Here is a 12,826-nt window from a genome sequence, read left to right on the forward strand (position 1 = left end):
TATTATATATAGTCTGCACAGTACGCCATACTCCACTGCAGAGTACATCATGGTCCCTGAGGTGTATCAGTCAGGTTCTGGGAACTGAGAACAGCTCCAACACCAAAAACAAGAACAGAAAAATGAAGAAGAAATATAACATTTAAACAACAATGATTTATATAATTGTAATTATTTATAATAATTGAGGTATTATGATGAACAATGGACAATATCATATTCATACTGATACACAGAGGTCACGAATAGCACCGCGGTCCAGGTCCGGACACTGACACTATGGACCTGGACCCGTAACTGAGAAACTAAGAGCTGTTTAATTTTGAACAGAGTGTTTGTTTGAAGTGCTGTGACTCTCTAGTCTTTTCGATTCAGGTTTAGCGCTCCAGGAAACTCACAGACGTATCACACGTGAGGCTACACAGCCAATCTGTGCATTATGTTGAGCGCTGTGAAATGAGAAAAGAACATTTTAGAGTACAGGAGGTCCTCGGGTTACGTCAGTCCTGAGTTACAATGTTTCGTGGTTACGACACATCTCCCGTTTACTGTATAAAGCCTTGTTTCGACTTTAGGGGTTCTGCGTCGTAAACTTCGTAACGTGAACTTCGTGTTTGGTGTGTGCGGCGGAAGAATACACGGTTACGCGGCTCGGGACCGAGGAGGATAGGTGTGAGGATAGGATAAGTGCTTACAGTATGTTATTTACGTACAGTATGTACGTATGTTCCGACTTACACCGAAAATCAGTTTACGACGCGACGTAGGAACGGATCAACGTCGTAAGTCGAGGAACCCCTGTATTTATTTATGATTATTTATAAATCTTGTTGAAATAAAATTGAAAGGTTAATTCGATTTGAAATTCCGCTGTTAACTACATAAAAATATGCTATAAACGTAAGCCAATTTGATGTACAGGATACGGAACTGATCATAATGCAAGTTATACATTATCTTCCGGACCTTGGCTTGGGAATATATTCTCTAATGAATTTTAATCAATTACCCCTGCTTTATGACATATTCATATTCTGGAAGAACAATGTGACAAATGTGACAATGTGACAAAGAACAAAGTGACACTAAGCTATTGCCTTGATTTCATTCACTTCAGGGAATTTGTAAGCTGCTATTCATGAGAATGCTTTTATGTAAACATCAGCAGAAACAGACATGAAAATATCAGATCTGTACTGGTCAAAATAGCCCATATTTCATTGCAATATAATATATTTTGTGCTGATGAATATTTCATCAGACTGTGTTTGCTTACTGCGAATCATTCGACTCAGGGAACGTCTACTGCATCTGGCTCTTTAAATTTACACCTTTCACTTGGCCAATCATTTAAAACACCCAGCGCACTAATGGATCACCTGAAAAAACACAGCAAGAGTCAGGTGGGCTGGTTTCAATCCAATAAGGAAATAACGTTTGAAAAACTGGTTAGAAACAGGTTTGAATACAGAGTCTTCAGTGCTTCCAATTTTCGTAAATCCAGAGTAAACAAAATGACATCCGTAAATCAGCTTTGTTTAAGTAATTAAATGTACTGGAGCAGGTTTTATGAGACAAGCACTGAAAGAGGAGGAGGCCATTTAGAGGTGCTCAGCAGCGTTGTGCTCTGCTAACGCCACCAGATAAAGACACAATAAAGCTTTTTTATGGAGCTAAACTGAATATTAGCCACCAGACGACCTGCTTCGCCTGCTCTCAGAAAGGCAGCATCAGTGGAACGGTCTGTCGGTGAGGACCGGAGGGCTGATTAAGGAGGACTCCACTCAGTCTGGACACAGAATCGCCCGACAGTCCCAACTATTCCATGCTGCTTCTTGTGTTCGTTGTAATAAATGTCAGTGCACAGTAATCAGTAGTGATTAACCGAAGACTTCAAACTGTCCTGGAGTTGTATTGCTTATAATGCAGCTTTCTTTTAAAAAAAAGAGCTACAATTATGAACCCGAGGATGAAAAATATAATAGTTCTGATTCCCATCTGACAACTAGGCTTCTGGGGTATGGTTGGGTACTCGTTTCCCAAAACTGCCAATACGCTGTTTTTAAATATTCCAAGAAGGGATATTTATCAATCATCAGGACTCCCATTCTTTATAGGAAACCACTTTCCAGGACAAATTACAGGTCAATAGCTTTTTGCCGGCAAAAAGGCTTCTTAAATTCATGCACAGAGCCAGAACCATTAACATTAAACTCAACACTGTAACCCCTTAAATGGCAGAGCAATTTACTGAGACATGTTCAAACAAACCATTCATCACCTGATCGTAATGTCGAAATACATACCAGAAGTGGACATTACACACTGCAAAAAAATAAAATCTGGTGTTTTAAAAGTAGCCTTGATCTACCAAGCATTCAAGGGGCAGGCATGGCCTAATGTTAGAGAATAGGATTGGGGCAGAAAGGTAGTCGACCCCTGGACTGGCAGAAAAACAATGAAGATATGTGTGGTTCAATGAGATTGCTGTCTGCTGCTTGAGTTGCATGTACTCACTGTGCTTAAATGTATGTGTGTGTTCCCCACCACTGATGGATTAAACACATCAGTACACATCAGTACACAGTCCAAATCTAGGCTCAAAACTCACTTGTTTACTTTAAAGTTATATAGCCATTAATATAAATGTTATACACCCAGAGAATCATGGACGTGGGGAACTGCGTAAAACAGATATGGGTTAGGGTTACCAGGGCAACAAACTTTTAACGTTATTTATAAAGTGACAGTGAAAGTACAATAACATATGTGCTAGTCAATAACACCTCTAGTGTGCTACAACAACTTCCTCCTAACAATAAAATCTCAAAAAGAAAACAGAATCAAAGCTCAAGAAACGAACCGAGTCACCGTTTGGAGTTATAAAAATCCACGGATATTTTGTGAATTATGTGCTCTGTGTGGTGTTTGGACGCTTTGAGGAACTTAAAAGATGGTTGAGTGTCGAGTCGACCCATTGAATGAATCGGTTTACAAATCGGATGCAAATTCAAATCAATGATTCAAACCAAGGGCGGCATGGTGGTGCAGCAGGTAGTGTCGCAGTCACACAGCTCCAGGGGCCTGGAGGTTGTGGGTTTGAGTCCCGCTCTGGGTGACTGTCTGTGCGGAGTGTGGTGTGTTCTCCCTGTGTCTGTGTGGGTTTCCTCCGGGTGCTCCGGTTTCCTCCCACAGTCCAAAAACACTCGTTGGTAGGTGGATTGGTGACTCAAAAGTGTCTGTAGGTGTGTGTGTGTGTGTTGCCCTGTGAAGGACTGGCGCCCCCTCCAGGGTGTATTCCCGCCTTGCGCCCAATGATTCCAGGTAGGCTCTGGACCCACCGCGACCCTGAACTGGATAAGCGCTTACAGATAATGGATGGATGGATGGATGATTCAAACCATTGTACACACAGCGGTGAGGAAACTCAGACGACACACAACTCGCGTTAAACGCTGGCTTATACTTCAGAAGTCGTGTTTGTGACTGAAAACTGAGGAATAACACATTAAACACAAAGTCACAGCAAGTACTTTGGAACTTTGAAGGATCTCTTATTATTGAGTGTTTACTATGGAGGTGGACGACATTGTCAAGGCCCTAACTGTAAAGCACTGTCAGAAACCCTGTATAGTCAGATTTACTGGAGGGTTTCATCACAATCTGAAAATATTCACATTCTCTGTACCCCATAGATCCAAAACACAACCAGTTCCATCTGTTTATTCTTTTCTGAATGAATGATTGCCCACCTCTAAAGCCTGACACTGATAGAAGGCTATTGCTACTATTCTATATGTTGCTGATCTCTTATTACTGCTTTGCGACAACATCAATTGTATAAATTGCAACACAAATCTGAATTAATTTATTTAACTGATACAGCTATGAATGCTGAATATTTTCTGGTGCCTTGTGTGAAGAGATCTGCAGTAGCAGTAGTCATGCTTACATGATTGTTGTTAAGTTAGCTAATGAATGCACGATGAATGCTGCTGATACGCAGTAGAGCTATGTCTTTGAGCCATCTCTTGAATAAAAATATATTCGTTACTGACACAGGCTTAAGACTGTGGGGATTATCTCTGGTCCACGGACTTGCCATTATCTGATTAACGGAAGGAATGTACAGGAATTTCTGGCAGTGTGTCAAAAACACAGGCTTCGCTAAGTTTTTGTTTAAGAGCGACGTGGCCTAACACTATACTTAATAAGCTCAATTAAAACAACAATTTAAGACAGCAGTGTAAGGAGTAAAGAATGTCATACTCAAGTGTGTTTGAGAATGGAGGGTTTCACAAAAGGTGCTATGGTCGTCACAGTTGTAAAACAGAAGCATAATAAATGAACAAGTAAGAAATGTTGAGCTGCATTGGAAACAAGAAATATTATAAATACACCTCAACACATCTTGTATCTACACTCACTGTCCATTTATCAGCTCCACTGACTGCTTTACAGAGTGGACGGTGAGTGGACACAATGCTTAAAACATCGAGCAGCACTGCTGTGTCTGATCCACTCTACTACTATTGGTGTAACACACAATAATCCAACGTCATCAGCTAGTATGGTTTGGTTAAACCACAGTTTCTGAAGTCGTTTATGCTGGGGACAACAATAATACCCTCGCGCTGCAGTAGAAGCTGAGAACTAATCAGAATCTGTCCATCTGCTCTTGGTACGCCTGTCGCAGACTCTGGCTCAAGCCCACACTCTGTCATTGTCTCCTTCATTTGGCTTGTAGCAAAGGAAACAGGATTAAGTGAAAGGGAAGTGCTTTGACAAATTGCCAGTGTGGTTCATTCATACCCGGTCCGTGCCAGACTCGACGCTACAGAAGCCTGAGGTGGGACTGAGGGACCACGCCACTTTGGCTGCTGTAGGAGGACTTAGCCACACCTGCGCACCTGGCAGAAACCCGACCCGTCATAACTCAGAGCAAGCAAAGGGAGACAGAGTTACCGGACTCATATATTTTCACTCCCCGAGTGCTCTCTGAAGGTGAGGAAGTGACAGGTAGGAGCATTTAGACATGACAGGTGTGGCGGCTCTCAAAGCGCAGCGTTAAATATTTTAGCACGCCTCCGCTGTAACGCAGGAAGTGTCGCATGTCCTTGGAAGAGAGTGAATGTTGTGCAAAGGCTTTCAGGCAGTAAAATGAATGCATCAAATTAGTCTAAAGCCGTTTTGTGCAACGTCTGAACAAAAAAAAAAAACCATCAGAACCCACAGATGTAGTGTGGCTTCACGAGGCAGCAATTTTAGCTCCTTGAAACTTGCTTATTCAAGAATGAGCTGAAAAATAGCACGAAGAGCACAAAATAAATAAAGTAAACATGAATTTATTTATGAAATATTAGCTACAAACATTGCAAATAAAATGTATACAACTTATTACTAATTCAACTTGTAAAATGTTTCACCACAGAGAGCCAGTCTACGTTGTTTTTATACAGAAGGAAGCGGCACTGTGATTAAAACTGAGCATGGGCACCACACAGGGGCACAACAAGCAGTGTCGCTCACGCTCAGCTTCAGGGTCCTGCGTTTGTGGGTTCAGGTCACTGTCTGCAAAGAGTCTGGTGTGTTCTCCCGTGTCTCGAGTTTCCTTCTACAGTCTAAAACCACATAATCGATGGGTGGCCATACGTCTGAGTGACTGTGTGAACGTTTGGAGGCCTGTGACGGATCGTCACGGCATCCAGGGTGTGTTCCTGCCTTGCGCCCACTTATTTCAGGAAAGCTCCAGACCCACCGCAACCCTGAACTGGATAAAGCTGCTACAGAAAATGAAAGAATGCTTGAGTGAATTAGCATAGCTACGGTTGCTAAAAATCAAGCAGGGGTGTAGCATCATGCCAACTGCCTCTATTCACAAACAGCTAGTTTGAATTCCATGTTAGCCTTTTGGACAAATTACCGCATTTAAACAGCTCACGTTGGTGAGAGACTGGCAGTTGGTTCAAATCCTGGGTGCGGCACAAGCATTTGGCCTAAGCATCAGAAGATTATTGTATAGCTCTTGCCTTTGAATGCAGCTCTACCACTGCCATGAGCAATGCACCTCACTTCAACCTGCCTCAGACATATATCATATCACCAAGTTCTCCTTCCATGAGTACTGGCGACATGACGACAAAAGAAAACAAAAAACAAAAACAAAAAGGTGAAGTATAAGGTATTTGGCTTTAACTGTGCTTTAGATGCTTATTCTATTTCTTTTATATAAAACTGAGCAGCAATCTCTCTGCTGGATCAGCTCTGAGGGAACGGCAAGGCCACAAAGTGTCGGCAGGCTGACGCGACACTACCCTGGCAGTCTGAGAGCGAGTAGACAACAAACATCAAACTCCATAGCAAAAGAGAACTGAAGCGTAGGTCGCTTCACCAAGATCAGTTAAGGGGACTGTACTATTGCACTGCAAAACCTCAGGAGTCAGGTTGGTGACCAGCATTTGACAGGTATGCCAGTATACATTACAGATCATGATGCAGCGGCTGTGGTAGGATGCAATATCGGTTTTCAGTAGAACATTTCAGTAGAACAAACTCTGACTGTTATATATTTAAATATTCTTAAAATATTTACAGACTTGTTATACACCCTGCTGTTACAGAGCACAATAACCAACCTGAACGTAACTCTGAGGCTGAAATCATAAGAAGTTTAAAAGTGAAGTCACTGAAAGCTCCAATTACACTCTTCTGGCATCAGGGGGGGGAGAGGGAGAGAGAGAGAGAGAGAGAGAGAGAGAGAGAGAGAGAGAGAGAGAGAGAGAGTGCAAGCGAGAGACATGGCTCTCATTAATTCGAAGCAGAGCTGCTGGAACAACAGAGTTTCAGTGACAGGCCAACATCATTTGGGTCATTCTGTCTGTCAAAACCGCCAAAATAAGCCAATTGGAGTCGCAGAACACCACTCAACGATCAAATCAAAGTAAGGGACGCCCACAAAATGAACACTTGCCTAAAACCTACTAGGAGCAAAAAGAGTGGCATGACAGAAACCACCTCTTAGCTTACCTAGGATTTCATCACTGCTATTTCCCCCATGTATTTGCCCCATCTGCAAGAATTCAACAATCACCTCTATAACTAGGGCTGCCAGTCAAGGGAAAACAAACAAAAAAAAAAACCCACCAAAAAACACAACACACTATTGTCATACTTTGGAAGTAAAAAAAATAAATAAATAAATACAGATAAATACTCTAATCAGAATACTTAGAGTATCATAAATCTTGTGGTTCTTCAATCTGAAACTGGTACAGTTGTATTTCAATGGCCAGAGCAAAACAGGATACTGACTGTCTAAAAAATATATGCTGATATTGACAACCAAAGCAAGGAATCAAGAATTATTCATTTATTCATTCATTATCTGTAACCCTTATCCAGTTCAGGGTCGCGGTGGGTCCAGAGCCTACCTGGAATCATTGGGCGCAAGGCAGGAACACACCCTGGAGGGGGCGCCAGTCCTTCACAGGATAACACAGACACACAGATGCACATTCACTCACACCTACGGATACTTTTGACTCGCCAATCCACCTACCAAAGTGTGTTTTTGGACTGTGGGAGGAAACCCACACAGACACAGGGAGAACACGCCACACTCCTCACAGACAGTCACCCAGAGGAAACCCACACGGACACTGGGAGAACACACCACACTCCTCACAGACAGTCACCCGGAGCGGGAATCGAACCGGAATCAAGAATTAGCACTTTGTAAAATCTTAAAAGCAACCTTACTACACCTTAAAAACAGGTGGAAAGCTTTCAGGAAATGACAACTGATAACTGAATTGAGAATTGTATCCGCGAGTAAAGCCCTTTTACTACAACTACTGCATTACTAAAAAAACTTAATTATTTTAATAACACACAGAAAATTGTTTACCCATTATAATCAACGTTGGTCACAGTGTTCACAAGGGTAGTGTACTAGTGCATGTGCGCTATAAACCAGGGACGGAAACAGGACCAAAGGCAGAGAGAGAAAGACAGACAGATTTGTAAGGGTTGTATTACACACAACAACTGGTGGAGGGGACAAGGGCTGGGAGAGAGAAGTCTCAGAGCTGTTCAACATTTCTGCTGACAGATATCTTTGACCCCGCTCAATAATTCAGCAAGCTCAAAAGATTCCCATTCCAGCAGTAAATTTAAAACAAATCCCAGAGAGGGAGACAGAGGGGGATGGGGAGGGAGAGAGAGAGAGAGAGGGTACAGCTTGCTGTGATATGATGCATTCATGATGTGATATATTCGATTAGGCTAAGGAAAATCGGAAGAAAGCAGCTGAATGGTCAGTTTCAGAAAGTTTATCATTTATGAAATAAATATGATGTTTTCTCTAGAGTTTCTACTCTCAGTGAAAAACTCATCTACAATTCAGGCCTTAACTGATGAAGAAACACACACAATCTTCTAATAATAACCAATACACAGTCAGGTCCAATAATAGTGCTTTTCCACCAACATAGAAAGGGCTCAGTTCCGGTTCTGCGCATTTCCACCAACAAAAATAGGTTCCCGAAAAGTTTGTTTAAGCGGGAAACAAAGAACACTACGTTTTTGAGCACAAATCGTAATGAAATCTATGGGCATGTTGATGTTGTTTTTCAGAGCTTGGCCTAGACCTTTTAAGTTCCAGGGAAGGGAAATCTTAAAGCATCTACACCAAGACATTTTAGAATATTGCTTGCTTCCAATTTTGTGAAAAAGAGTTTGGAGAAGGTCCTTTTCTGTTCAAGCATGACAGTGCCCCAGTGCACAATGCAAGGTCCATTAAGGCATGGTTGGTGAATTCAGTGTGGAAGAACTTGACGGGCCTGCGTTATCTCCCAGTGGAGCTGGACGGCGTCATTTACAACGTTTCATATTAATACATAACAGGAAATAAAACAAGAACACACTCCGTTTGTGTGTGTTTCTGGGGCAGTATTTGATGCGAAACCATGTGCGTTGGTCTACCTGCTGATGACATATCCTTGGTTGCCCTCTAAACCTGTACAAACACAAGCTGATTCACTGGAAGCAACAAAGGCTCCAAGAATCAGGAACCGAACCGGTTCAAGCACTAGAGATCATTTGGTGGAAAAGCACTATAAGAGAACACACCAGTGGGTTAAGAATTCATTAAAATTAAATATTAATAGATTAAGAATACTGCCTCTCAGAAGTTAGTCCTGGGGTCAGACTCACAAAGCTGCTTTTCTAGTTTAGTCTCATGGTCAGTCACATTTCACCAGGTCACATCGGCCCTGGTGTTGTATTTATGTAGACGATTTAGCAGAATGGCTCCACAGACAACCCAGCCAGTAAACCCTTATATTATCCTGATCATTCAGCACAATGTTCTCTAAAAATACCTCACGAATAGATGAAGGTTAGCACAAAAATACTTCGCTTGAATATGTCCAAGACACATAGCCATTCCTGAATCTTGTGCTCAAGGGAAACGTTAAGACACATCTCATTCAGAGAATGACGGCTCTATCCAAGCAGTTCAAGCTTCAGGGACGCAAGATATTTTCTTTTGTCATATGGTTCATACTTCTTTTGTAAGTGCTCCATTAAAATCCCATGACAGCATGACTTAGAAAAGAAAAATATGTAATGGAACAACCTGAAATGTGTGATTATGTTAAATACAGACACCATAAACTTTGCTGAGCATGTTAAGGGTATTGGCGTATTGGAAGTATTTGGAGAGCGCAGAATAACAACTTCATTCATTCGTTCATTCATTATCTGTAACCCTTATCCAGTTCAGGGTCGTGGTGGGTCCAGGAATCATTGGGCGCAAGGCAGAAACACACCCTAGAGGGGGCGCCAGTCCTTCACAGGGCAACACACACTCACACCTACAGACACTGAGTCGCCAATCCACCTACCGACGTGTGTTTTTGAACTGTGGGAGAAAACCGGAGCACCCGGAGGAAACCCACGCAGACACAGAGAGAACACACCACACTCACCCGGAGGAAACCCACGCAGACACAGGGAACACACCACACTCCTCACAGAGTGTCACCCGGAGGAAACCCACGCAGACACAGAGAGAACACACCACACTCCTCACAGACAGTCAACTGGAGCGGGACTCTATTGAATTAATAAGTTGTTTAGTACTGATGTACCAGAAATAATATTCTATTCTATAGACTATAGACTATATATATATATATATATATATATATATATATAAACACCCTAGTTATAGTGTGCCTTCCCGCCAGTAACACCATGCTGTTAAGGTCATTTCAAAATAGTAGAGAAGGGAGAAAAGATAAAGACACCAGTGTTTTAAGGTCATTTTAAGACTATGATAAATCCATTCTTTTTGCTTGACATCTGGGCTGATGGTAGACACAGAAGTTGGCAATAAACCAGGAAGTCATGGGTACGATCCTGACTGATAGCATCCTACTGCGGTCATTGTGCCCTTAAGGGAAAGGCACTTAACCCAATCTGCTCCCTAGAGAATGACCCTGTAAATGGTATCTGTAAGCCACTCAGCATAACAGGACCTTCTATGTGACTAAATCTGAAAGCAGTGCCCTATTCAGGAAAAGGATTACAGGAAGAACAAAATTTCCTATTCAGAAACACTCTGAATATTCAGAAATAAAATTACACGCACACAACTTGATAGAAATACTCCAGCTAGCCTATGACTAGCACATCTATTTTGTCAGGCTGATTGCCACAAACAATCATATACAAATATTCTTCCTGTATTTAGGAAACTCAAACCATTGGCTTTTTATATAAGCAGGGTTTTAGTCAATGGGTAGATGCTTCTGATGCTCCAGAGATTAAAAAACTTTATAAACCTAAAACGTAGGAAACAGAGGAATGCACATGTTGCATGAAGCTATATAATTAAATTAGATACAATGGGCATTAGGTATAAACAGACATTTTCACAACTGTCTCCGTGTCCATGAAGTAACAGCTTGGCTGGTACTGTAGCGTAACTGGCAGGAGAAGTACTAGCATTGATTTGGGCACATCCTGAAACTTTTTCCTCCTACCGTATTCATTAATGCATGTGGAGATAAGGTACCAGTACTGCCACATCCCAAACCTTCAGCTTCTACCCTCTACAACAGAATGCTATAGAAGCCAAAATAACTTACTTGTTTCTTAGTAAATGTTAGCTAGGACAAAGGATCTTTAACCACAAAGCCTATGTGGGTTGACAGTAAAAAAAAAATCTCTCAAACATGTTTCGGCATATTAAATTCATAGAAGTTACTGATCATTTGATAGTAGTCCATGTTCAAGCCTTTTACTTTTTGTTCCAACTGTTGCCTTCCCCTTCCACAATGAATACTCATTTTTATGGTCCATACAAGGACACGAATACACTCTGGACAAAAGTACTGGGACACATTCTATTCATTGAATTCAAGTATTTCATTCAGTTTCATTGCCACAGCAGTTTAAAATCAAGCACCTGTGCAGCCTGCCTTTACATTCGAGAAAGAATGGGTCATTCTAAAAAGCTCGCTGGATTTGAATGTGACACTCTAAATAGGATGCTACCATTGCAAATCAGGTTGCGACATTTTCTCCTTTGTAGGTATTCCATGATCAACTGAGAGTACAATGCCAAGCGTTGGGTGGAGTGATGTCAAGTATGCTACCAAAAGAATGCTACCTGTCTGACTGCAATCTGCCAACTGTGCAGTTTAGTGGAGGAAGGATAATGCCATGGGGTTGTTTTTCAGAGGTTGGCGTAGGCCTTTTAAGTTCCAGGGGAGGGACATCTTAAAGCATCAATACCAAGATATTTTAGAATATTGTTTACTTCCAACTTTGTGCAAAGAGTTTCCAGCATCACTGTGCCCCAATGCACAACGCAAGGTCAGTTAAGGCATGGTTGGGTGAAGAACTTGACTGGCCCACACAGAGCTCTGAACTCAACCCCTTTGGGATGACCTAGAATGGAGATTGTGAGCCAGACTCTCTCATCCAACATCAGAGCTCACAGACGCTCCTCTGGACGAATGGCATAGAATTCCAAGACACACTCCAAAATCTTGTAGAAATCTTGTAAGAGTGGAAGCTCTTATAGTTGCAAAGGAGTGACCACCTCCACACTAAAGCCTATGGAAACCAAATGGGATGTCTTAAAATCACCTGTAGGAGTAATGTGTAGTTGTCCCAATACTTTTGTCCATCTTTAATACAGAACTCAATTTATGTGTGTGTACTCTAAGATCTAAGAACCCGAATTTGTTTTACAAATGGATATTTTTAACGTGACGTGTCCTTGAGTTTGGCGATAATCAATTAATCACAGACTAATGACAGTCAGTTATGGATCAACCTAATTTGTCAAAATTTGCATTACTGACAGTTACTAAATAATAAGGCCCGTGATTAATAACAGAGCGATGAGTCTGCAGTTTAATCGGCTTAGTATAAAATGCTCGTTACATCATGAATTCAGATTTATGCAAATAAATTCTGATTTATTTAAGAGATTTATGGACGGAGAGGAAAAAAGAAAGAAGGAGTAAGAGTGGAGTTCACATAGTAGTGCTCTTTCCATAGGGGCAACAAACAGCACAACTCTTGCCGCAGAATCTGATCTCTTAATCCCGGTTGGAATGCAGTGCAGCCGATCAGTCTCCACTTCAATTACACTGCAGAACGGCAGCTGTCCTGGCACAAAACACCCCCGCTGAAACTGTACTCCCACACTGTACGCAAGACACTAAATACCCAAATTCAAGCACCAATACTGTACTTTTTAATGTACACCTGGTCTAAGATGAAGTCTGGATCTGATGTCCTGTTGTGT

At 41.7% G+C, this 12,826-nt stretch overlaps 1 protein-coding gene across 2 annotated transcripts in view; it reads right to left on the reverse strand.

Annotated features, from left to right (window-relative positions):
* Positions 1-12,826, reverse strand: part of LOC136690896 (activin receptor type-2A) — a 55,700-nt gene that overhangs the window by 26,544 nt on the left and 16,330 nt on the right. The gene's annotated exons all lie outside the window — the stretch shown is intronic.

Source organism: Hoplias malabaricus, chromosome 3, assembly GCF_029633855.1.
Source record: "Hoplias malabaricus isolate fHopMal1 chromosome 3, fHopMal1.hap1, whole genome shotgun sequence".
Taxonomy (NCBI): Eukaryota; Metazoa; Chordata; class Actinopteri; order Characiformes; family Erythrinidae; genus Hoplias; species Hoplias malabaricus.